We start from the raw sequence: 27246 nt of genomic DNA, 5'->3' as shown, positions 1-27246 counted from the left end.
TATTCATTGCACTTCAAATTTGAACATGATAGCTTGAACATAAATTAAAGGGATGCAATACAATCTTACAGCACCTGCTATTCCCTGGTACTAAAATATTTCTATTTAATCTGTACACTTCACATACAAGCTTGTCAGTTGCAGATTAAAGTAAAGTGATACAACAAAAACTTACAGCATCTGCTATTCCCAGGTGCTAACAGATAGTTTTTTTAATTAATCACTGCATTTCACATCCTAGCATGTCATCTTGACAGTAAATTAAAGTGATGCAAGAGAAGCTTACAACATCTCGTAGTCCAAGGTGCTAACATATAGTTTTTTGATGAATCACTGCACTTCACATTCAGGCATGTGAGTTGGAGAGTAAATGAAAGTGATGCAAAAAAAACTTACAGCATCGGCTATTCCCAGGTGCTAACAGATGGTTTTTTTTATTAATCACTGCACTTCACATTTGAGCATGTCAGCTTGAAAGTAAATTAAAGTGATGCAAGAAAAGCTTGCAGCACCTGGTATTCCTAGGTAGGGTCCCACCTCAGTACTATCCAGACCCAAACTTGCTTAGCTTCCAAAGTCAGATGAGATTGGGCGTTCTCAAGCTGGTGTGGCCGTAAGCCTTAAACACTTACTCAAATTGCCTAATCATAGCAAATATGATCAAAGACCAATCTGACAATTTTTTTTATTAATCCCTGCACTTGACATTCTAGAATGTTATCTTGAATGTAAATTAAATGATGCAATAAAAGCTTACAACATCTGGTATACGGAGGCACTAACAGACAGTTTTTTGATGAATCACTGCACTTCACATTCAGGCATGTGAGTTGGAGAGTAAATGAAAGTGATGCAAAAAAAACTTACAGCATCGGCTATTCCCAGGTGCTAACAGATGGTTTGAGTTAATTATTCACTGCACTTCAAATTTGAACATGATAGCTTGAACATAAATTAAAGGGATGCAATACAATCTTACAGCACCTGCTATTCCCTGGTACTAAAATATTTCTATTTAATCTGTACACTTCACATACAAGCTTGTCAGTTGCAGATTAAAGTAAAGTGATGCAACAAAAACTTACAGCATCTGCTATTCCCAGGTGCTAACAGATAGTTTTTTTTATTAATCATTGCACTTCACATTTGAGCATGTCAGCTTGAAAGTAAATTAAAGTGATGCAAGAGAAGCTTATAGCATCTCGTAGTCCAAGGTGCTAACAGATAGATTTTTGAGGAATCACTGCACTTCACATTCAGGCATGTGAGTTGGAGAGTAAATGAAAGTGATGCAAAAAAAACTTACAGCATCTGCTATTCCCAGGTGCTAACAGATAGTTTTTTTTATTAATCACTGCACTTCACATTTGAGCATGTCAGCTTGAAAGTAAATTAAAGTGATGCAAGAAAAGTTTACAGCACCTGGTATTCCTAGGTAGGGTCCCACCTCAGTACTATTCAGGCCCAAATTGCTTAGCTTCCAAGGTCAGATGAGATTGGGCGTTCTCAAGCTGGTGTGGCCGTAAGCCTTAAACACTTACTCAAATTGCCTAATCATAGCAAATATGATCAAAGACCAATCTGACAATTTTTTTTATTAATCCCTGCACTTGACATTCTAGAATGTTATCTTGAATGTAATTAAATGATGCAATAAAAGCTTACAATACGGAGCTGGTATACGGAGGCACCAATTATTCACTGCACTTCAAATTTGAACATGATAGCTTGAACATAAATTAAAGGGATGCAAACAATCTTACAGCACCTGCTATTCCCTGGTACTAAAATATTTCTATTTAATCTGTACACTTCACACACAAGCTTGTCAGTTGCAGATTAAAGTAAAGTGATGCAACAAAAACTTACAGCATTTGCTATTCCCAGGTGCTAACAGATAGTTTTTTTAATTAATCACTGCACTTCACATCCTAGCATGTCATCTTGAAAGTAAATTAAAGTGATGCAAGAGAAGCTTACAGCATCTCGTAGTCCAATATGCTAACATATAGTTTTTTGATGAATCACTGCACTTCACATTCAGGCATGTGAGTTGGAGAGTAAATGAAAGTGATGCAAAAAAAACTTACAGCATCTGCTATTCCCAGGTGCTAACAGATAGTTTGAGTTAATTATTCACTGCACTTCAAATTTGAACATGATAGCTTGAACATAAATTAAAGGGATGCAATACAATCTTACAGCACCTGCTATTCCCTGGTACTAAAATATTTCTATTTAATCTGTACACTTCACATACAAGCTTGTCAGTTGCAGATTAAAGTAAAGTGATGCAACAAAAACTTACAGCATCTGCTATTCCCAGGTGCTAACAGATAGTTTTTTTAATTAATCACTGCATTTCACATCCTAGCATGTCATCTTGACAGTAAATTAAAGTGATGCAAGAGAAGCTTACAGCATCTCATAGTCCAATGTGCTAACATATAGTTTTTTGATGAATCACTGCACTTCACATTCAGGCATGTGAGTTGGAGAGTAAATGAAAGTGATGCAAAAAAAACTTACAGCATCTGCTATTCCCAGGTGCTAAAAGATAGTTTGAGTTAATTATTCATTGCACTTCAAATTTGAACATGATAGCTTGAACATAAATTAAAGGGATGCAATACAATCTTACAGCACCTGCTATTCCCTGGTACTAAAATATTTCTATTTAATCTGTACACTTCACATACAAGCTTGTCAGTTGCAGATAAAAGTAAAGTGATGCAAAAAAACTTACAGCATTTGCTATTCCCAGGTGCTAACAGATAGTTTTTTTAATTAATCACTGCACTTCACATCCTAGCATGTCATCTTGAAAGTAAATTAAAGTGATGCAAGAGAAGCTTACAGCATCTCGTAGTCCAAGGTGCTAACAGATAGATTTTTGAGGAATCACTGCACTTCACATTCAGGCATGTGAGTTGGAGAGTAAATGAAAGTGATGCAAAAAAAACTTACAGCATCTGCTATTCCCAGGTGCTAACAGATAGTTTTTTTTATTAATCACTGCACTTCACATTTGAGCATGTCAGCTTGAAAGTAAATTAAAGTGATGCAAGAACAGCTTACAGCACCTGGTATTCCTAGGTAGGGTCCCACCTCAGTACTATTCAGGCCCAAACTTGCTTAGCTTCCAAGGTCAGATGAGATTGGGCGTTCTCAAGCTGGTGTGGCCGTAAGCCTTAAACACTTACTCAAATTGCCTAATCATAGCAAATATGATCAAAGACCAATCTGACAATTTTTTTTATTAATCCCTGCACTTGACATTCTAGAATGTTATCTTGAATGTAATTAAATGATGCAATAAAAGCTTACAATACGGAGCTGGTATACGGAGGCACTAATTATTCACTGCACTTCAAATTTGAACATGATAGCTTGAACATAAATTAAAGGGATGCAAATAATCTTACAGCACCTGCTATTCCCTGGTACTAAAATATTTCTATTTAATCTGTACACTTCACATACAAGCTTGTCAGTTGCAGATTAAAGTAAAGTGATGCAACAAAAACTTACAGCATTTGCTATTCCCAGGTGCTAACAGATAGTTTTTTTTAATTAATCACTGCACTTCACATCCTAGCATGTCATCTTGAAAGTAAATTAAAGTGATGCAAGAGAAGCTTACAGCATCTCGTAGTCCAATGTGCTAACATATAGTTTTTTGATGAATCACTGCACTTCACATTCAGGCATGTGAGTTGGAGAGTAAATGAAAGTGATGCAAAAAAAACTTACAGCATCTGCTATTCCCAGGTGCTAACAGATAGTTTGAGTTAATTATTCACTGCACTTCAAATTTGAACATGATAGCTTGAACATAAATTAAAGGGATGCAATACAATCTTACAGCACCTGCTATTCCCTGGTACTAAAATATTTCTATTTAATCTGTACACTTCACATACAAGCTTGTCAGTTGCAGATTAAAGTAAAGTGATGCAACAAAAATTTACAGCATCTGCTATTCCCAGGTGCTAACAGATAGTTTTTTTAATTAATCACTGCATTTCACATCCTAGCATGTCATCTTGACAGTAAATTAAAGTGATGCAAGAGAAGCTTACAGCATCTCATAGTCCAATGTGCTAACATATAGTTTTTTGATGAATCACTGCACTTCACATTCAGGCATGTGAGTTGGAGAGTAAATGAAAGTGATGCAAAAAAAACTTACAGCATCTGCTATTCCCAGGTGCTAAAAGATAGTTTGAGTTAATTATTCATTGCACTTCAAATTTGAACATGATAGCTTGAACATAAATTAAAGGGATGCAATACAATCTTACAGCACCTGCTATTCCCTGGTACTAAAATATTTCTATTTAATCTGTACACTTCACATAGAAGCTTGTCAGTTGCAGATTAAAGTAAAGTGATGCAAAAAAACTTACAGCATTTGCTATTCCCAGGTGCTAACAGATAGTTTTTTTAATTAATCACTGCACTTCACATCCTAGCATGTCATCTTGAAAGTAAATTAAAGTGATGCAAGAGAAGCTTACAGCATCTCGTAGTCCAAGGTGCTAACAGATAGATTTTTGAGGAATCACTGCACTTCACATTCAGGCATGTGAGTTGGAGAGTAAATGAAAGTGATGCAAAAAAAACTTACAGCATCTGCTATTCCCAGGTGCTAACAGATAGTTTTTTTTATTAATCACTGCACTTCACATTTGAGCATGTCAGCTTGAAAGTAAATTAAAGTGATGCAAGAACAGCTTACAGCACCTGGTATTCCTAGGTAGGGTCCCACCTCAGTACTATTCAGGCCCAAACTTGCTTAGCTTCCAAGGTCAGATGAGATTGGGCGTTCTCAAGCTGGTGTGGCCATAAGCCTTAAACACTTACTCAAATTGCCTAATCATAGCAAATATGATCAAAGACCAATCTGACAATTTTTTTTATTAATCCCTGCACTTGACATTCTAGAATGTTATCTTGAATGTAATTAAATGATGCAATAAAAGCTTACAATACGGAGCTGGTATACGGAGGCACTAATTATTCACTGCACTTCAAATTTGAACATGATAGCTTGAACATAAATTAAAGGGATGCAAACAATCTTACAGCACCTGCTATTCCCTGGTACTAAAATATTTCTATTTAATCTGTACACTTCACATACAAGCTTGTCAGTTGCAGATTAAAGTAAAGTGATGCAACAAAAACTTACAGCATTTGCTATTCCCAGGTGCTAACAGATAGTTTTTTTAATTAATCACTGCACTTCACATCCTAGCATGTCATCTTGAAAGTAAATTAAAGTGATGCAAGAGAAGCTTACAGCATCTCGTAGTCCAAGGTGCTAACAGATAGATTTTTGAGGAATCACTGCACTTCACATTCAGGCATGTGAGTTGGAGAGTAAATGAAAGTGATGCAAAAAAAACTTACAGCATCTGCTATTCCCAGGTGCTAACAGATAGTTTGAGTTAATTATTCACTGCACTTCAAATTTGAACATGATAGCTTGAACATAAATTAAAGGGATGCAATACAATCTTACAGCACCTGCTATTCCCTGGTACTAAAATATTTCTATTTAATCTGTACACTTCACATACAAGCTTGTCAGTTGCAGATTAAAGTAAAGTGATGCAACAAAAACTTACAGCATTTGCTATTCCCAGGTGCTAACAGATAGTTTTTTTAATTAATCACTGCACTTCACATCCTAGCATGTCATCTTGAAAGTAAATTAAAGTGATGCAAGAGAAGCTTACAGCATCTCGTAGTCCAACGTGCTAACAGATAGATTTTTGAGGAATCACTGCACTTCACATTCAGGCATGTGAGTTGGAGAGTAAATGAAAGTGATGCAAAAAAAACTTACAGCATCTGCTATTCCCAGGTGCTAACAGATAGTTTTTTTTATTAATCACTGCACTTCACATTTGAGCATGTCAGCTTGAAAGTAAATTAAAGTGATGCAAGAACAGCTTACAGCACCTGGTATTCCTAGGTAGGGTCCCACCTCAGTACTATTCAGGCCCAAACTTGCTTAGCTTCCAAGGTCAGATGAGATTGGGCGTTCTCAAGCTGGTGTGGCCATAAGCCTTAAACACTTACTCAAATTGCCTAATCATAGCAAATATGATCAAAGACCAATCTGACAATTTTTTTTATTAATCCCTGCACTTGACATTCTAGAATGTTATCTTGAATGTAATTAAATGATGCAATAAAAGCTTACAATACGGAGCTGGTATACGGAGGCACTAATTATTCACTGCACTTCAAATTTGAACATGATAGCTTGAACATAAATTAAAGGGATGCAAACAATCTTACAGCACCTGCTATTCCCTGGTACTAAAATATTTCTATTTAATCTGTACACTTCACATACAAGCTTGTCAGTTGCAGATTAAAGTAAAGTGATGCAACAAAAACTTACAGCATTTGCTATTCCCAGGTGCTAACAGATAGTTTTTTTAATTAATCACTGCACTTCACATCCTAGCATGTCATCTTGAAAGTAAATTAAAGTGATGCAAGAGAAGCTTACAGCATCTCGTAGTCCAAGGTGCTAACAGATAGATTTTTGAGGAATCACTGCACTTCACATTCAGGCATGTGAGTTGGAGAGTAAATGAAAGTGATGCAAAAAAAACTTACAGCATCTGCTATTCCCAGGTGCTAACAGATAGTTTGAGTTAATTATTCACTGCACTTCAAATTTGAACATGATAGCTTGAACATAAATTAAAGGGATGCAATACAATCTTACAGCACCTGCTATTCCCTGGTACTAAAATATTTCTATTTAATCTGTACACTTCACATACAAGCTTGTCAGTTGCAGATTAAAGTAAAGTGATGCAACAAAAACTTACAGCATTTGCTATTCCCAGGTGCTAACAGATAGTTTTTTTAATTAATCACTGCACTTCACATCCTAGCATGTCATCTTGAAAGTAAATTAAAGTGATGCAAGAGAAGCTTACAGCATCTCGTAGTCCAAGGTGCTAACAGATAGATTTTTGAGGAATCACTGCACTTCACATTCAGGCATGTGAGTTGGAGAGTAAATGAAAGTGATGCAAAAAAAACTTACAGCATCTGCTATTCCCAGGTGCTAACAGATAGTTTGAGTTAATTATTCACTGCACTTCAAATTTGAACATGATAGCTTGAACATAAATTAAAGGGATGCAATACAATCTTACAGCACCTGCTATTCCCTGGTACTAAAATATTTCTATTTAATCTGTACACTTCACATACAAGCTTGTCAGTTGCAGATTAAAGTAAAGTGATGCAACAAAAACTTACAGCATTTGCTATTCCCAGGTGCTAACAGATAGTTTTTTTAATTAATCACTGCACTTCACATCCTAGCATGTCATCTTGAAAGTAAATTAAAGTGATGCAAGAGAAGCTTACAGCATCTCGTAGTCCAACGTGCTAACAGATAGATTTTTGAGGAATCACTGCACTTCACATTCAGGCATGTGAGTTGGAGAGTAAATGAAAGTGATGCAAAAAAAACTTACAGCATCTGCTATTCCCAGGTGCTAACAGATAGTTTTTTTTATTAATCACTGCACTTCACATTTGAGCATGTCAGCTTGAAAGTAAATTAAAGTGATGCAAGAACAGCTTACAGCACCTGGTATTCCTAGGTAGGGTCCCACCTCAGTACTATTCAGGCCCAAACTTGCTTAGCTTCCAAGGTCAGATGAGATTGGGCGTTCTCAAGCTGGTGTGGCCATAAGCCTTAAACACTTACTCAAATTGCCTAATCATAGCAAATATGATCAAAGACCAATCTGACAATTTTTTTTATTAATCCCTGCACTTGACATTCTAGAATGTTATCTTGAATGTAATTAAATGATGCAATAAAAGCTTACAATACGGAGCTGGTATACGGAGGCACTAATTATTCACTGCACTTCAAATTTGAACATGATAGCTTGAACATAAATTAAAGGGATGCAAACAATCTTACAGCACCTGCTATTCCCTGGTACTAAAATATTTCTATTTAATCTGTACACTTCACATACAAGCTTGTCAGTTGCAGATTAAAGTAAAGTGATGCAACAAAAACTTACAGCATTTGCTATTCCCAGGTGCTAACAGATAGTTTTTTTAATTAATCACTGCACTTCACATCCTAGCATGTCATCTTGAAAGTAAATTAAAGTGATGCAAGAGAAGCTTACAGCATCTCGTAGTCCAAGGTGCTAACAGATAGATTTTTGAGGAATCACTGCACTTCACATTCAGGCATGTGAGTTGGAGAGTAAATGAAAGTGATGCAAAAAAAACTTACAGCATCTGCTATTCCCAGGTGCTAACAGATAGTTTGAGTTAATTATTCACTGCACTTCAAATTTGAACATGATAGCTTGAACATAAATTAAAGGGATGCAATACAATCTTACAGCACCTGCTATTCCCTGGTACTAAAATATTTCTATTTAATCTGTACACTTCACATACAAGCTTGTCAGTTGCAGATTAAAGTAAAGTGATGCAACAAAAATTTACAGCATTTGCTATTCCCAGGTGCTAACAGATAGTTTTTTTAATTAATCACTGCACTTCACATCCTAGCATGTCATCTTGAAAGTAAATTAAAGTGATGCAAGAGAAGCTTACAGCATCTCGTAGTCCAAGGTGCTAACAGATAGATTTTTGAGGAATCACTGCACTTCACATTCAGGCATGTGAGTTGGAGAGTAAATGAAAGTGATGCAAAAAAAACTTACAGCATCTGCTATTCCCAGGTGCTAACAGATAGTTTGAGTTAATTATTCACTGCACTTCAAATTTGAACATGATAGCTTGAACATAAATTAAAGGGATGCAATACAATCTTACAGCACCTGCTATTCCCTGGTACTAAAATATTTCTATTTAATCTGTACACTTCACATACAAGCTTGTCAGTTGCAGATTAAAGTAAAGTGATGCAACAAAAACTTACAGCATTTGCTATTCCCAGGTGCTAACAGATAGTTTTTTTAATTAATCACTGCACTTCACATCCTAGCATGTCATCTTGAAAGTAAATTAAAGTGATGCAAGAGAAGCTTACAGCATCTCGTAGTCCAACGTGCTAACAGATAGATTTTTGAGGAATCACTGCACTTCACATTCAGGCATGTGAGTTGGAGAGTAAATGAAAGTGATGCAAAAAAAACTTACAGCATCTGCTATTCCCAGGTGCTAACAGATAGTTTTTTTTATTAATCACTGCACTTCACATTTGAGCATGTCAGCTTGAAAGTAAATTAAAGTGATGCAAGAACAGCTTACAGCACCTGGTATTCCTAGGTAGGGTCCCACCTCAGTACTATTCAGGCCCAAACTTGCTTAGCTTCCAAGGTCAGATGAGATTGGGCGTTCTCAAGCTGGTGTGGCCATAAGCCTTAAACACTTACTCAAATTGCCTAATCATAGCAAATATGATCAAAGACCAATCTGACAATTTTTTTTATTAATCCCTGCACTTGACATTCTAGAATGTTATCTTGAATGTAATTAAATGATGCAATAAAAGCTTACAATACGGAGCTGGTATACGGAGGCACTAATTATTCACTGCACTTCAAATTTGAACATGATAGCTTGAACATAAATTAAAGGGATGCAAACAATCTTACAGCACCTGCTATTCCCTGGTACTAAAATATTTCTATTTAATCTGTACACTTCACATACAAGCTTGTCAGTTGCAGATTAAAGTAAAGTGATGCAACAAAAACTTACAGCATTTGCTATTCCCAGGTGCTAACAGATAGTTTTTTTAATTAATCACTGCACTTCACATCCTAGCATGTCATCTTGAAAGTAAATTAAAGTGATGCAAGAGAAGCTTACAGCATCTCGTAGTCCAAGGTGCTAACAGATAGATTTTTGAGGAATCACTGCACTTCACATTCAGGCATGTGAGTTGGAGAGTAAATGAAAGTGATGCAAAAAAAACTTACAGCATCTGCTATTCCCAGGTGCTAACAGATAGTTTGAGTTAATTATTCACTGCACTTCAAATTTGAACATGATAGCTTGAACATAAATTAAAGGGATGCAATACAATCTTACAGCACCTGCTATTCCCTGGTACTAAAATATTTCTATTTAATCTGTACACTTCACATACAAGCTTGTCAGTTGCAGATTAAAGTAAAGTGATGCAACAAAAACTTACAGCATTTGCTATTCCCAGGTGCTAACAGATAGTTTTTTTAATTAATCACTGCACTTCACATCCTAGCATGTCATCTTGAAAGTAAATTAAAGTGATGCAAGAGAAGCTTACAGCATCTCGTAGTCCAAGGTGCTAACAGATAGATTTTTGAGGAATCACTGCACTTCACATTCAGGCATGTGAGTTGGAGAGTAAATGAAAGTGATGCAAAAAAAACTTACAGCATCTGCTATTCCCAGGTGCTAACAGATAGTTTGAGTTAATTATTCACTGCACTTCAAATTTGAACATGATAGCTTGAACATAAATTAAAGGGATGCAATACAATCTTACAGCACCTGCTATTCCCTGGTACTAAAATATTTCTATTTAATCTGTACACTTCACATACAAGCTTGTCAGTTGCAGATTAAAGTAAAGTGATGCAACAAAAACTTACAGCATTTGCTATTCCCAGGTGCTAACAGATAGTTTTTTTAATTAATCACTGCACTTCACATCCTAGCATGTCATCTTGAAAGTAAATTAAAGTGATGCAAGAGAAGCTTACAGCATCTCGTAGTCCAACGTTCTAACAGATAGATTTTTGAGGAATCACTGCACTTCACATTCAGGCATGTGAGTTGGAGAGTAAATGAAAGTGATGCAAAAAAAACTTACAGCATCTGCTATTCCCAGGTGCTAACAGATAGTTTTTTTTATTAATCACTGCACTTCACATTTGAGCATGTCAGCTTGAAAGTAAATTAAAGTGATGCAAGAACAGCTTACAGCACCTGGTATTCCTAGGTAGGGTCCCACCTCAGTACTATTCAGGCCCAAACTTGCTTAGCTTCCAAGGTCAGATGAGATTGGGCGTTCTCAAGCTGGTGTGGCCATAAGCCTTAAACACTTACTCAAATTGCCTAATCATAGCAAATATGATCAAAGACCAATCTGACAATTTTTTTTATTAATCCCTGCACTTGACATTCTAGAATGTTATCTTGAATGTAATTAAATGATGCAATAAAAGCTTACAATACGGAGCTGGTATACGGAGGCACTAATTATTCACTGCACTTCAAATTTGAACATGATAGCTTGAACATAAATTAAAGGGATGCAAACAATCTTACAGCACCTGCTATTCCCTGGTACTAAAATATTTCTATTTAATCTGTACACTTCACATACAAGCTTGTCAGTTGCAGATTAAAGTAAAGTGATGCAACAAAAACTTACAGCATTTGCTATTCCCAGGTGCTAACAGATAGTTTTTTTAATTAATCACTGCACTTCACATCCTAGCATGTCATCTTGAAAGTAAATTAAAGTGATGCAAGAGAAGCTTACAGCATCTCGTAGTCCAAGGTGCTAACAGATAGATTTTTGAGGAATCACTGCACTTCACATTCAGGCATGTGAGTTGGAGAGTAAATGAAAGTGATGCAAAAAAAACTTACAGCATCTGCTATTCCCAGGTGCTAACAGATAGTTTGAGTTAATTATTCACTGCACTTCAAATTTGAACATGATAGCTTGAACATAAATTAAAGGGATGCAATACAATCTTACAGCACCTGCTATTCCCTGGTACTAAAATATTTCTATTTAATCTGTACACTTCACATACAAGCTTGTCAGTTGCAGATTAAAGTAAAGTGATGCAACAAAAACTTACAGCATTTGCTATTCCCAGGTGCTAACAGATAGTTTTTTTAATTAATCACTGCACTTCACATCCTAGCATGTCATCTTGAAAGTAAATTAAAGTGATGCAAGAGAAGCTTACAGCATCTCGTAGTCCAACGTGCTAACAGATAGATTTTTGAGGAATCACTGCACTTCACATTCAGGCATGTGAGTTGGAGAGTAAATGAAGGTGATGCAAAAAAAACTTACAGCATCTGCTATTCCCAGGTGCTAACAGATAGTTTTTTTTATTAATCACTGCACTTCACATTTGAGCATGTCAGCTTGAAAGTAAATTAAAGTGATGCAAGAACAGCTTACAGCACCTGGTATTCCTAGGTAGGGTCCCACCTCAGTACTATTCAGGCCCAAACTTGCTTAGCTTCCAAAGTCAGATGAGATTGGGCGTTCTCAAGCTGGTGTGGCCGTAAGCCTCAAACACTTACTCAAATTGCCTAATCATAGCAAATATGATCAAAGACCAATCTGACAATTTTTTTTATTAATCCCTGCACTTGACATTCTAGAATGTTATCTTGAATGTAATTAAATGATGCAATAAAAGCTTACAATACGGAGCTGGTATACGGAGGCACTAATTATTCACTGCACTTCAAATTTGAACATGATAGCTTGAACATAAATTAAAGGGATGCAAACAATCTTACAGCACCTGCTATTCCCTGGTACTAAAATATTTCTATTTAATCTGTACACTTCACATACAAGCTTGTCAGTTGCAGATTAAAGTAAAGTGATGCAACAAAAACTTACAGCATTTGCTATTCCCAGGTGCTAACAGATAGTTTTTTTAATTAATCACTGCACTTCACATCCTAGCATGTCATCTTGAAAGTAAATTAAAGTGATGCAAGAGAAGCTTACAGCATCTCGTAGTCCAAGGTGCTAACAGATAGATTTTTGAGGAATCACTGCACTTCACATTCAGGCATGTGAGTTGGAGAGTAAATGAAAGTGATGCAAAAAAAACTTACAGCATCTGCTATTCCCAGGTGCTAACAGATAGTTTGAGTTAATTATTCACTGCACTTCAAATTTGAACATGATAGCTTGAACATAAATTAAAGGGATGCAATACAATCTTACAGCACCTGCTATTCCCTGGTACTAAAATATTTCTATTTAATCTGTACACTTCACATACAAGCTTGTCAGTTGCAGATTAAAGTAAAGTGATGCAACAAAAACTTACAGCATTTGCTATTCCCAGGTGCTAACAGATAGTTTTTTTAATTAATCACTGCACTTCACATCCTAGCATGTCATCTTGAAAGTAAATTAAAGTGATGCAAGAGAAGCTTACAGCATCTCGTAGTCCAAGGTGCTAACAGATAGATTTTTGAGGAATCACTGCACTTCACATTCAGGCATGTGAGTTGGAGAGTAAATGAAAGTGATGCAAAAAAAACTTACAGCATCTGCTATTCCCAGGTGCTAACAGATAGTTTGAGTTAATTATTCACTGCACTTCAAATTTGAACATGATAGCTTGAACATAAATTAAAGGGATGCAATACAATCTTACAGCACCTGCTATTCCCTGGTACTAAAATATTTCTATTTAATCTGTACACTTCACATACAAGCTTGTCAGTTGCAGATTAAAGTAAAGTGATGCAACAAAAACTTACAGCATTTGCTATTCCCAGGTGCTAACAGATAGTTTTTTTAATTAATCACTGCACTTCACATCCTAGCATGTCATCTTGAAAGTAAATTAAAGTGATGCAAGAGAAGCTTACAGCATCTCGTAGTCCAACGTTCTAACAGATAGATTTTTGAGGAATCACTGCACTTCACATTCAGGCATGTGAGTTGGAGAGTAAATGAAAGTGATGCAAAAAAAACTTACAGCATCTGCTATTCCCAGGTGCTAACAGATAGTTTTTTTTATTAATCACTGCACTTCACATTTGAGCATGTCAGCTTGAAAGTAAATTAAAGTGATGCAAGAACAGCTTACAGCACCTGGTATTCCTAGGTAGGGTCCCACCTCAGTACTATTCAGGCCCAAACTTGCTTAGCTTCCAAGGTCAGATGAGATTGGGCGTTCTCAAGCTGGTGTGGCCATAAGCCTTAAACACTTACTCAAATTGCCTAATCATAGCAAATATGATCAAAGACCAATCTGACAATTTTTTTTATTAATCCCTGCACTTGACATTCTAGAATGTTATCTTGAATGTAATTAAATGATGCAATAAAAGCTTACAATACGGAGCTGGTATACGGAGGCACTAATTATTCACTGCACTTCAAATTTGAACATGATAGCTTGAACATAAATTAAAGGGATGCAAACAATCTTACAGCACCTGCTATTCCCTGGTACTAAAATATTTCTATTTAATCTGTACACTTCACATACAAGCTTGTCAGTTGCAGATTAAAGTAAAGTGATGCAACAAAAACTTACAGCATTTGCTATTCCCAGGTGCTAACAGATAGTTTTTTTAATTAATCACTGCACTTCACATCCTAGCATGTCATCTTGAAAGTAAATTAAAGTGATGCAAGAGAAGCTTACAGCATCTCGTAGTCCAAGGTGCTAACAGATAGATTTTTGAGGAATCACTGCACTTCACATTCAGGCATGTGAGTTGGAGAGTAAATGAAAGTGATGCAAAAAAAACTTACAGCATCTGCTATTCCCAGGTGCTAACAGATAGTTTGAGTTAATTATTCACTGCACTTCAAATTTGAACATGATAGCTTGAACATAAATTAAAGGGATGCAATACAATCTTACAGCACCTGCTATTCCCTGGTACTAAAATATTTCTATTTAATCTGTACACTTCACATACAAGCTTGTCAGTTGCAGATTAAAGTAAAGTGATGCAACAAAAACTTACAGCATTTGCTATTCCCAGGTGCTAACAGATAGTTTTTTTAATTAATCACTGCACTTCACATCCTAGCATGTCATCTTGAAAGTAAATTAAAGTGATGCAAGAGAAGCTTACAGCATCTCGTAGTCCAACGTGCTAACAGATAGATTTTTGAGGAATCACTGCACTTCACATTCAGGCATGTGAGTTGGAGAGTAAATGAAGGTGATGCAAAAAAAACTTACAGCATCTGCTATTCCCAGGTGCTAACAGATAGTTTTTTTTATTAATCACTGCACTTCACATTTGAGCATGTCAGCTTGAAAGTAAATTAAAGTGATGCAAGAACAGCTTACAGCACCTGGTATTCCTAGGTAGGGTCCCACCTCAGTACTATTCAGGCCCAAACTTGCTTAGCTTCCAAAGTCAGATGAGATTGGGCGTTCTCAAGCTGGTGTGGCCGTAAGCCTCAAACACTTACTCAAATTGCCTAATCATAGCAAATATGATCAAAGACCAATCTGACAATTTTTTTTATTAATCCCTGCACTTGACATTCTAGAATGTTATCTTGAATGTAATTAAATGATGCAATAAAAGCTTACAATACGGAGCTGGTATACGGAGGCACTAATTATTCACTGCACTTCAAATTTGAACATGATAGCTTGAACATAAATTAAAGGGATGCAAACAATCTTACAGCACCTGCTATTCCCTGGTACTAAAATATTTCTATTTAATCTGTACACTTCACATACAAGCTTGTCAGTTGCAGATTAAAGTAAAGTGATGCAACAAAAACTTACAGCATTTGCTATTCCCAGGTGCTAACAGATAGTTTTTTTAATTAATCACTGCACTTCACATCCTAGCATGTCATCTTGAAAGTAAATTAAAGTGATGCAAGAGAAGCTTACAGCATCTCGTAGTCCAAGGTGCTAACAGATAGATTTTTGAGGAATCACTGCACTTCACATTCAGGCATGTGAGTTGGAGAGTAAATGAAAGTGATGCAAAAAAAACTTACAGCATCTGCTATTCCCAGGTGCTAATAGATAGTTTGAGTTAATTATTCACTGCACTTCAAATTTGAACATGATAGCTTGAACATAAATTAAAGGGATGCAATACAATCTTACAGCACCTGCTATTCCCTGGTACTAAAATATTTCTATTTAATCTGTACACTTCACATACAAGCTTGTCAGTTGCAGATTAAAGTAAAGTGATGCAACAAAAATTTACAGCATCTGCTATTCCCAGGTGCTAACAGATAGTTTTTTTAATTAATCACTGCATTTCACATCCTAGCATGTCATCTTGACAGTAAATTAAAGTGATGCAAGAGAAGCTTACAGCATCTCATAGTCCAATGTGCTAACATATAGTTTTTTGATGAATCACTGCACTTCACATTCAGGCATGTGAGTTGGAGAGTAAATGAAAGTGATGCAAAAAAAACTTACAGCATCTGCTATTCCCAGGTGCTAAAAGATAGTTTGAGTTAATTATTCATTGCACTTCAAATTTGAACATGATAGCTTGAACATAAATTAAAGGGATGCAATACAATCTTACAGCACCTGCTATTCCCTGGTACTAAAATATTTCTATTTAATCTGTACACTTCACATAGAAGCTTGTCAGTTGCAGATTAAAGTAAAGTGATGCAAAAAAACTTACAGCATTTGCTATTCCCAGGTGCTAACAGATAGTTTTTTTAATTAATCACTGCACTTCACATCCTAGCATGTCATCTTGAAAGTAAATTAAAGTGATGCAAAAGAAGCTTACAGCATCTCGTAGTCCAAGGTGCTAACAGATAGATTTTTGAGGAATCACTGCACTTCACATTCAGGCATGTGAGTTGGAGAGTAAATGAAAGTGATGCAAAAAAAACTTACAGCATCTGCTATTCCCAGGTGCTAACAGATAGTTTTTTTTATTAATCACTGCACTTCACATTTGAGCATGTCAGCTTGAAAGTAAATTAAAGTGATGCAAGAACAGCTTACAGCACCTGGTATTCCTAGGTAGGGTCCCACCTCAGTACTATTCAGGCCCAAACTTGCTTAGCTTCCAAGGTCAGATGAGATTGGGCGTTCTCAAGCTGGTGTGGCCATAAGCCTTAAACACTTACTCAAATTGCCTAATCATAGCAAATATGATCAAAGACCAATCTGACAATTTTTTTTATTAATCCCTGCACTTGACATTCTAGAATGTTATCTTGAATGTAATTAAATGATGCAATAAAAGCTTACAATACGGAGCTGGTATACGGAGGCACTAATTATTCACTGCACTTCAAATTTGAACATGATAGCTTGAACATAAATTAAAGGGATGCAAACAATCTTACAGCACCTGCTATTCCCTGGTACTAAAATATTTCTATTTAATCTGTACACTTCACATACAAGCTTGTCAGTTGCAGATTAAAGTAAAGTGATGCAACAAAAACTTACAGCATTTGCTATTCCCAGGTGCTAACAGATAGTTTTTTTAATTAATCACTGCACTTCACATCCTAGCATGTCATCTTGAAAGTAAATTAAAGTGATGCAAGAGAAGCTTACAGCATCTCGTAGTCCAAGGTGCTAACAGATAGATTTTTGAGGAATCACTGCACTTCACATTCAGGCATGTGAGTTGGAGAGTAAATGAAAGTGATGCAAAAAAAACTTACAGCATCTGCTATTCCCAGGTGCTAACAGATAGTTTGAGTTAATTATTCACTGCACTTCAAATTTGAACATGATAGCTTGAACATAAATTAAAGGGATGCAATACAATCTTACAGCACCTGCTATTCCCTGGTACTAAAATATTTCTATTTAATCTGTACACTTCACATACAAGCTTGTCAGTTGCAGATTAAAGTAAAGTGATGCAACAAAAACTTACAGCATTTGCTATTCCCAGGTGCTAACAGATAGTTTTTTTAATTAATCACTGCACTTCACATCCTAGCATGTCATCTTGAAAGTAAATTAAAGTGATGCAAGAGAAGCTTACAGCATCTCGTAGTCCAACGTGCTAACAGATAGATTTTTGAGGAATCACTGCACTTCACATTCAGGCATGTGAGTTGGAGAGTAAATGAAAGTGATGCAAAAAAAACTTACAGCATCTGCTATTCCCAGGTGCTAACAGATAGTTTTTTTTATTAATCACTGCACTTCACATTTGAGCATGTCAGCTTGAAAGTAAATTAAAGTGATGCAAGAACAGCTTACAGCACCTGGTATTCCTAGGTAGGGTCCCACCTCAGTACTATTCAGGCCCAAACTTGCTTAGCTTCCAAGGTCAGATGAGATTGGGCGTTCTCAAGCTGGTGTGGCCATAAGCCTTAAACACTTACTCAAATTGCCTAATCATAGCAAATATGATCAAAGACCAATCTGACAATTTTTTTTATTAATCCCTGCACTTGACATTCTAGAATGTTATCTTGAATGTAATTAAATGATGCAATAAAAGCTTACAATACGGAGCTGGTATACGGAGGCACTAATTATTCACTGCACTTCAAATTTGAACATGATAGCTTGAACATAAATTAAAGGGATGCAAACAATCTTACAGCACCTGCTATTCCCTGGTACTAAAATATTTCTATTTAATCTGTACACTTCACATACAAGCTTGTCAGTTGCAGATTAAAGTAAAGTGATGCAACAAAAACTTACAGCATTTGCTATTCCCAGGTGCTAACAGATAGTTTTTTTAATTAATCACTGCACTTCACATCCTAGCATGTCATCTTGAAAGTAAATTAAAGTGATGCAAGAGAAGCTTACAGCATCTCGTAGTCCAAGGTGCTAACAGATAGATTTTTGAGGAATCACTGCACTTCACATTCAGGCATGTGAGTTGGAGAGTAAATGAAAGTGATGCAAAAAAAACTTACAGCATCTGCTATTCCCAGGTGCTAACAGATAGTTTGAGTTAATTATTCACTGCACTTCAAATTTGAACATGATAGCTTGAACATAAATTAAAGGGATGCAATACAATCTTACAGCACCTGCTATTCCCTGGTACTAAAATATTTCTATTTAATCTGTACACTTCACATACAAGCTTGTCAGTTGCAGATTAAAGTAAAGTGATGCAACAAAAACTTACAGCATTTGCTATTCCCAGGTGCTAACAGATAGTTTTTTTAATTAATCACTGCACTTCACATCCTAGCATGTCATCTTGAAAGTAAATTAAAGTGATGCAAGAGAAGCTTACAGCATCTCGTAGTCCAACGTGCTAACAGATAGATTTTTGAGGAATCACTGCACTTCACATTCAGGCATGTGAGTTGGAGAGTAAATGAAAATGATGCAAAAAAAACTTACAGCATCTGCTATTCCCAGGTGCTAACAGATAGTTTTTTTTATTAATCACTGCACTTCACATTTGAGCATGTCAGCTTGAAAGTAAATTAAAGTGATGCAAGAACAGCTTACAGCACCTGGTATTCCTAGGTAGGGTCCCACCTCAGTACTATTCAGGCCCAAACTTGCTTAGCTTCCAAGGTCAGATGAGATTGGGCGTTCTCAAGCTGGTGTGGCCGTAAGCCTTAAACACTTACTCAAATTGCCTAATCATAGCAAATATGATCAAAGACCAATCTGACAATTTTTTTTATTAATCCCTGCACTTGACATTCTAGAATGTTATCTTGAATGTAATTAAATGATGCAATAAAAGCTTACAATACGGAGCTGGTATACGGAGGCACTAATTATTCACTGCACTTCAAATTTGAACATGATAGCTTGAACATAAATTAAAGGGATGCAAACAATCTTACAGCACCTGCTATTCCCTGGTACTAAAATATTTCTATTTAATCTGTACACTTCACATACAAGCTTGTCAGTTGCAGATTAAAGTAAAGTGATGCAACAAAAACTTACAGCATTTGCTATTCCCAGGTGCTAACAGATAGTTTTTTTAATTAATCACTGCACTTCACATCCTAGCATGTCATCTTGAAAGTAAATTAAAGTGATGCAAGAGAAGCTTACAGCATCTCGTAGTCCAAGGTGCTAACAGATAGATTTTTGAGGAATCACTGCACTTCACATTCAGGCATGTGAGTTGGAGAGTAAATGAAAGTGATGCAAAAAAAACTTACAGCATCTGCTATTCCCAGGTGCTAATAGATAGTTTGAGTTAATTATTCACTGCACTTCAAATTTGAACATGATAGCTTGAACATAAATTAAAGGGATGCAATACAATCTTACAGCACCTGCTATTCCCTGGTACTAAAATATTTCTATTTAATCTCTACACTTCACATACAAGCTTGTCAGTTGCAGATTAAAGTAAAGTGATGCAACAAAAACTTACAGCATCTGCTATTCCCAGGTGCTAACAGATAGTTTTTTTAATTAATCACTGCATTTCACATCCTAGCATGTCATCTTGACAGTAAATTAAAGTGATGCAAGGGAAGCTTACAGCATCTCGTAGTCCAAGGTGCTAACATATAGTTTTTTGATGAATCACTGCACTTCACATTCAGGCATGTGAGTTGGAGAGTAAATGAAAGTGATGCAAAAAAAACTTACAGCATCTGCTATTCCCAGGTGCTAACAGATAGTTTGAGTTAATTATTCACTGCACTTCAAATTTGAACATGATAGCTTGAACATAAATTAAAGGGATGCAATACAATCTTACAGCACCTGCTATTCCCTGGTACTAAAATATTTCTATTTAATCTGTACACTTCACATACAAGCTTGTCAGTTGCAGATTAAAGTAAAGTGATGCAACAAAAACTTACAGCATTTGCTATTCCCAGGTGCTAACAGATAGTTTTTTTAATTAATCACTGCACATCACATCCTAGCATGTCATCTTGAAAGTAAATTAAAGTGATGCAAGAGAAGCTTACAGCATCTCGTAGTCCAAGGTGCTAACAGATAGATTTTTGAGGAATCACTGCACTTCACATTCAGGCATGTGAGTTGGAGAGTAAATGAAAGTGATGCAAAAAAAACTTACAGCATCTGCTATTCCCAGGTGCTAACAGATAGTTTTTTTTATTAATCACTGCACTTCACATTTGAGCATGTCAGCTTGAAAGTAAATTAAAGTGATGCAAGAAAAGCTTACAGCACCTGGTATTCCTAGGTAGGGTCCCACCTCAGTACTATTCAGGCCCAAACTTGCTTAGCTTCCAAGGTCAGATGAGATTGGGCGTTCTCAAGCTGGTGTGGCCGTAAGCCTTAAACACTTACTCAAATTGCCTAATCATAGCAAATATGATCAAAGACCAATCTGACAATTTTTTTTATTAATCCCTGCACTTGACATTCTAGAATGTTATCTTGAATGTAATTAAATGATGCAATAAAAGCTTACAATACGGAGCTGGTATACGGAGGCACTAATTATTCACTGCACTTCAAATTTGAACATGATAGCTTGAACATAAATTAAAGGGATGCAAACAATCTTACAGCACCTGCTATTCCCTGGTACTAAAATATTTCTATTTAATCTGTACACTTCACATACAAGCTTGTCAGTTGCAGATTAAAGTAAAGTGATGCAACAAAAACTTACAGCATTTGCTATTCCCAGGTGCTAACAGATAGTTTTTTTAATTAATCACTGCACTTCACATCCTAGCATGTCATCTTGAAAGTAAATTAAAGTGATGCAAGAGAAGCTTACAGCATCTCGTAGTCCAAGGTGCTAACAGATAGATTTTTGAGGAATCACTGCACTTCACATTCAGGCATGTGAGTTGGAGAGTAAATGAAAGTGATGCAAAAAAAACTTACAGCATCTGCTATTCCCAGGTGCTAATAGATAGTTTGAGTTAATTATTCACTGCACTTCAAATTTGAACATGATAGCTTGAACATAAATTAAAGGGATGCAATACAATCTTACAGCACCTGCTATTCCCTGGTACTAAAATATTTCTATTTAATCTCTACACTTCACATACAAGCTTGTCAGTTGCAGATTAAAGTAAAGTGATACAACAAAAACTTACAGCATCTGCTATTCCCAGGTGCTAACAGATAGTTTTTTTAATTAATCACTGCATTTCACATCCTAGCATGTCATCTTGACAGTAAATTAAAGTGATGCAAGGGAAGCTTACAGCATCTCGTAGTCCAAGGTGCTAACATATAGTTTTTTGATGAATCACTGCACTTCACATTCAGGCATGTGAGTTGGAGAGTAAATGAAAGTGATGCAAAAAAAACTTACAGCATCTGCTATTTCCAGGTGCTAACAGATAGTTTGAGTTAATTATTCACTGCACTTCAAATTTGAACATGATAGCTTGAACATAAATTAAAGGGATGCAATACAATCTTACAGCACCTGCTATTCCCTGGTACTAAAATATTTCTATTTAATCTGTACACTTCACATACAAGCTTGTCAGTTGCAGATTAAAGTAAAGTGATGCAACAAAAACTTACAGCATTTGCTATTCCCAGGTGCTAACAGATAGTTTTTTTAATTAATCACTGCACATCACATCCTAGCATGTCATCTTGAAAGTAAATTAAAGTGATGCAAGAGAAGCTTACAGCATCTCGTAGTCCAAGGTGCTAACAGATAGATTTTTGAGGAATCACTGCACTTCACATTCAGGCATGTGAGTTGGAGAGTAAATGAAAGTGATGCAAAAAAAACTTACAGCATCTGCTATTCCCAGGTGCTAACAGATAGTTTTTTTTATTAATCACTGCACTTCACATTTGAGCATGTCAGCTTGAAAGTAAATTAAAGTGATGCAAGAAAAGCTTACAGCACCTGGTATTCCTAGGTAGGGTCCCACCTCAGTACTATTCAGGCCCAAACTTGCTTAGCTTCCAAGGTCAGATGAGATTGGGCGTTCTCAAGCTGGTGTGGCCGTAAGCCTTAAACACTTACTCAAATTGCCTAATCATAGCAAATATGATCAAAGACCAATCTGACAATTTTTTTTATTAATCCCTGCACTTGACATTCTAGAATGTTATCTTGAATGTAATTAAATGATGCAATAAAAGCTTACAATACGGAGCTGGTATACGGAGGCACTAATTATTCACTGCACTTCAAATTTGAACATGATAGCTTGAACATAAATTAAAGGGATGCAAACAATCTTACAGCACCTGCTATTCCCTGGTACTAAAATATTTCTATTTAATCTGTACACTTCACATACAAGCTTGTCAGTTGCAGATTAAAGTAAAGTGATGCAACAAAAACTTACAGCATCTGCTATTCCCAGGTGCTAACAGATAGTTTTTTTAATTAATCACTGCATTTCACATCCTAGCATGTCATCTTGACAGTAAATTAAAGTGATGCAAGGGAAGCTTACAGCATCTCGTAGTCCAAGGTGCTAACATATAGTTTTTTGATGAATCACTGCACTTCACATTCAGGCATGTGAGTTGGAGAGTAAATGAAAGTGATGCAAAAAAAACTTACAGCATCTGCTATTCCCAGGTGCTAACAGATAGTTTGAGTTAATTATTCACTGCACTTCAAATTTGAACATGATAGCTTGAACATAAATTAAAGGGATGCAATACAATCTTACAGCACCTGCTATTCCCTGGTACTAAAATATTTCTATTTAATCTGTACACTTCACATACAAGCTTGTCAGTTGCAGATTAAAGTAAAGTGATGCAACAAAAACTTACAGCATCTGCTATTCCCAGGTGCTAACAGATAGTTTTTTTAATTAATCACTGCATTTCACATCCTAGCATGTCATCTTGACAGTAAATTAAAGTGATGCAAGGGAAGCTTACAGCATCTCGTAGTCCAAGGTGCTAACATATAGTTTTTTGATGAATCACTGCACTTCACATTCAGGCATGTGAGTTGGAGAGTAAATGAAAGTGATGCAAAAAAAACTTACAGCATCTGCTATTCCCAGGTGCTAACAGATAGTTTGAGTTAATTATTCACTGCACTTCAAATTTGAACATGATAGCTTGAACATATATTAAAGGGATGCAATACAATCTTACAGCACCTGCTATTCCCTGGTACTAAAATATTTCTATGTAATCTGTACACTTCACATACAAGCTTGTCAGTTGCAGATTAAAGTAAAGTGATGCAACAAAAACTTACAGCATCTGCTATTCCCAGGTGCTAACAGATAGTTTTTTTAATTAATCACTGCATTTCACATCCTAGCATGTCATCTTGACAGTAAATTTAAGTGATGCAAGAGAAGCTTACAGCATCTCGTAGTCCAAGGTGCTAACATATAGTTTTTTGATGAATCACTGCACTTCACATTCAGGCATGTGAGTTGGAGAGTAAATGAAAGTGATGCAAAAAAAACTTACAGCATCTGCTATTCCCAGGTGCTAACAGATAGTTTGAGTTAATTATTCACTGCACTTCAAATTTGAACATGATAGCTTGAACATAAATTAAAGGGATGCAATACAATCTTACAGCACCTGCTATTCCCTGGTACTAAAATATTTCTATTTAATCTGTACACTTCACATACAAGCTTGTCAGTTGCAGATTAAAGTAAAGTGATGCAACAAAAACTTACAGCATTTGCTATTCCCAGGTGCTAACAGATAGTTTTTTTAATTAATCACTGCACTTCACATCCTAGCATGTCATCTTGAAAGTAAATTAAAGTGATGCAAGAAAAGCTTACAGCACCTGGTATTCCTAGGTAGGGTCCCACCTCAGTACTATTCAGGCCCAAACTTGCTTAGCTTCCAAGGTCAGATGAGATTGGGCGTTCTCAAGCTGGTGTGGCCGTAAGCCTTAAACACTTACTCAAATTGCCTAATCATAGCAAATATGATCAAAGACCAATCTGACAATTTTTTTTATTAATCCCTGCACTTGACATTCTAGAATGTTATCTTGAATGTAATTAAATGATGCAATAAAAGCTTACAATACGGAGCTGGTATACGGAGGCACTAATTATTCACTGCACTTCAAATTTGAACATGATAGCTTGAACATAAATTAAAGGGATGCAAACAATCTTACAGCACCTGCTATTCCCTGGTACTAAAATATTTCTATTTAATCTGTACACTTCACATACAAGCTTGTCAGTTGCAGATTAAAGTAAAGTGATGCAACAAAAACTTACAGCATCTGCTATTCCCAGGTGCTAACAGATAGTTTTTTTAATTAATCACTGCATTTCACATCCTAGCATGTCATCTTGACAGTAAATTAAAGTGATGCAAGGGAAGCTTACAGCATCTCGTAGTCCAAGGTGCTAACATATAGTTTTTTGATGAATCACTGCACTTCACATTCAGGCATGTGAGTTGGAGAGTAAATGAAAGTGATGCAAAAAAAACTTACAGCATCTGCTATTCCCAGGTGCTAACAGATAGTTTGAGTTAATTATTCACTGCACTTCAAATTTGAACATGATAGCTTGAACATAAATTAAAGGGATGCAATACAATCTTACAGCACCTGCTATTCCCTGGTACTAAAATATTTCTATTTAATCTGTACACTTCACATACAAGCTTGTCAGTTGCAGATTAAAGTAAAGTGATGCAACAAAAACTTACAGCATCTGCTATTCCCAGGTGCTAACAGATAGTTTTTTTAATTAATCACTGCATTTCACATCCTAGCATGTCATCTTGACAGTAAATTAAAGTGATGCAAGGGAAGCTTACAGCATCTCGTAGTCCAAGGTGCTAACATATAGTTTTTTGATGAATCACTGCACTTCACATTCAGGCATGTGAGTTGGAGAGTAAATGAAAGTGATGCAAAAAAAACTTACAGCATCTGCTATTCCCAGGTGCTAACAGATAGTTTGAGTTAATTATTCACTGCACTTCAAATTTGAACATGATAGCTTGAACATAAATTAAAGGGATGCAATACAATCTTACAGCACCTGCTATTCCCTGGTACTAAAATATTTCTATGTAATCTGTACACTTCACATACAAGCTTGTCAGTTGCAGATTAAAGTAAAGTGATGCAACAAAAACTTACAGCATCTGCTATTCCCAGGTGCTAACAGATAGTTTTTTTAATTAATCACTGCATTTCACATCCTAGCATGTCATCTTGACAGTAAATTAAAGTGATGCAAGAGAAGCTTACAGCATCTCGTAGTCCAAGGTGCTAACATATAGTTTTTTGATGAATCACTGCACTTCACATTCAGGCATGTGAGTTGGAGAGTAAATGAAAGTGATGCAAAAAAAACTTACAGCATCTGCTATTCCCAGGTGCTAACAGATAGTTTGAGTTAATTATTCACTGCACTTCAAATTTGAACATGATAGCTTGAACATAAATTAAAGGGATGCAATACAATCTTACAGCACCTGCTATTCCCTGGTACTAAAATATTTCTATTTAATCTGTACACTTCACATACAAGCTTGTCAGTTGCAGATTAAAGTAAAGTGATGCAACAAAAACTTACAGCATTTGCTATTCCCAGGTGCTAACAGATAGTTTTTTTAATTAATCACTGCACTTCACATCCTAGCATGTCATCTTGAAAGTAAATTAAAGTGATGCAAGAGAAGCTTACAGCATCTCGTAGTCCAAGGTGCTAACAGATAGATTTTTGAGGAATCACTGCACTTCACATTCAGGCATGTGAGTTGGAGAGTAAATGAAAGTGATGCAAAAAAAACTTACAGCATCTGCTATTCCCAGGTGCTAACAGATAGTTTGAGTTAATTATTCACTGCACTTCAAATTTGAACATGATAGCTTGAACATAAATTAAAGGGATGCAATACAATCTTACAGCACCTGCTATTCCCTGGTACTAAAATATTTCTATTTAATCTCTACACTTCACATACAAGCTTGTCAGTTGCAGATTAAAGTAAAGTGATGCAACAAAAACTTACAGCATTTGCTATTCCCAGGTGCTAACAGATAGTTTTTTTAATTAATCACTGCACTTCACATCCTAGCATGTCATCTTGAAAGTAAATTAAAGTGATGCAAGAGAAGCTTACAGCATCTCGTAGTCCAAGGTGCTAACAGATAGATTTTTGAGGAATCACTGCACTTCACATTCAGGCATGTGAGTTGGAGAGTAAATGAAAGTGATGCAAAAAAAACTTACAGCATCTGCTATTCCCAGGTGCTAACAGATAGTTTTTTTTATTAATCACTGCACTTCACATTTGAGCATGTCAGCTTGAAAGTAAATTAAAGTGATGCAAGAAAAGCTTACAGCACCTGGTATTCCTAGGTAGGGTCCCACCTCAGTACTATTCAGGCCCAAACTTGCTTAGCTTCCAAGGTCAGATGAGATTGGGCGTTCTCAAGCTGGTGTGGCCGTAAGCCCTAAACACTTACTCAAATTGCCTAATCATAGCAAATATGATCAAAGACCAATCTGACAATTTTTTTTATTAATCCCTGCACTTGACATTCTAGAATGTTATCTTGAATGTAATTAAATGATGCAATAAAAGCTTACAATACGGAGCTGGTATACGGAGGCACTAATTATTCACTGCACTTCAAATTTGAACATGATAGCTTGAACATAAA

At 36.1% G+C, this 27246-nt stretch overlaps 18 pseudogenes; all 18 read right to left on the bottom strand.

The window, feature by feature from the left end:
• Positions 1-500: 500 nt before the first annotated feature.
• On the bottom strand, positions 501-619 carry LOC145650811 (5S ribosomal RNA; annotated as a pseudogene).
• A 791-nt stretch (positions 620-1410) lies between these two features.
• Positions 1411-1528, bottom strand: LOC145644320 (5S ribosomal RNA; annotated as a pseudogene).
• Positions 1529-3071: 1543 nt separating this feature from the next.
• On the bottom strand, positions 3072-3190 carry LOC145644948 (5S ribosomal RNA; annotated as a pseudogene).
• A 1544-nt stretch (positions 3191-4734) lies between these two features.
• Positions 4735-4853, bottom strand: LOC145647490 (5S ribosomal RNA; annotated as a pseudogene).
• A 1105-nt stretch (positions 4854-5958) lies between these two features.
• LOC145647489 (5S ribosomal RNA) lies at positions 5959-6077 on the bottom strand (annotated as a pseudogene).
• Positions 6078-7621: 1544 nt separating this feature from the next.
• Positions 7622-7740, bottom strand: LOC145647488 (5S ribosomal RNA; annotated as a pseudogene).
• Positions 7741-9284: 1544 nt separating this feature from the next.
• Positions 9285-9403, bottom strand: LOC145647487 (5S ribosomal RNA; annotated as a pseudogene).
• Positions 9404-10947: 1544 nt separating this feature from the next.
• LOC145647486 (5S ribosomal RNA) lies at positions 10948-11066 on the bottom strand (annotated as a pseudogene).
• Positions 11067-12171: 1105 nt separating this feature from the next.
• Positions 12172-12290, bottom strand: LOC145648663 (5S ribosomal RNA; annotated as a pseudogene).
• A 1544-nt stretch (positions 12291-13834) lies between these two features.
• On the bottom strand, positions 13835-13953 carry LOC145647485 (5S ribosomal RNA; annotated as a pseudogene).
• Positions 13954-15058: 1105 nt separating this feature from the next.
• On the bottom strand, positions 15059-15177 carry LOC145648662 (5S ribosomal RNA; annotated as a pseudogene).
• A 1543-nt stretch (positions 15178-16720) lies between these two features.
• LOC145647484 (5S ribosomal RNA) lies at positions 16721-16839 on the bottom strand (annotated as a pseudogene).
• A 1105-nt stretch (positions 16840-17944) lies between these two features.
• LOC145647483 (5S ribosomal RNA) lies at positions 17945-18063 on the bottom strand (annotated as a pseudogene).
• Positions 18064-19168: 1105 nt separating this feature from the next.
• On the bottom strand, positions 19169-19287 carry LOC145644937 (5S ribosomal RNA; annotated as a pseudogene).
• A 1544-nt stretch (positions 19288-20831) lies between these two features.
• On the bottom strand, positions 20832-20950 carry LOC145644926 (5S ribosomal RNA; annotated as a pseudogene).
• Positions 20951-22494: 1544 nt separating this feature from the next.
• On the bottom strand, positions 22495-22613 carry LOC145644915 (5S ribosomal RNA; annotated as a pseudogene).
• Positions 22614-24375: 1762 nt separating this feature from the next.
• Positions 24376-24494, bottom strand: LOC145644903 (5S ribosomal RNA; annotated as a pseudogene).
• A 2422-nt stretch (positions 24495-26916) lies between these two features.
• LOC145644892 (5S ribosomal RNA) lies at positions 26917-27035 on the bottom strand (annotated as a pseudogene).
• Between the last annotated feature and the right edge of the window lie 211 nt (positions 27036-27246).

This window comes from Electrophorus electricus, chromosome 13, assembly GCF_041902795.1.
Source record: "Electrophorus electricus isolate QZ-2024a chromosome 13, ASM4190279v1, whole genome shotgun sequence".
NCBI lineage: Eukaryota > Metazoa > Chordata > Actinopteri > Gymnotiformes > Gymnotidae > Electrophorus > Electrophorus electricus.
This window is presented reverse-complemented; position numbering and strand designations above follow the sequence as displayed.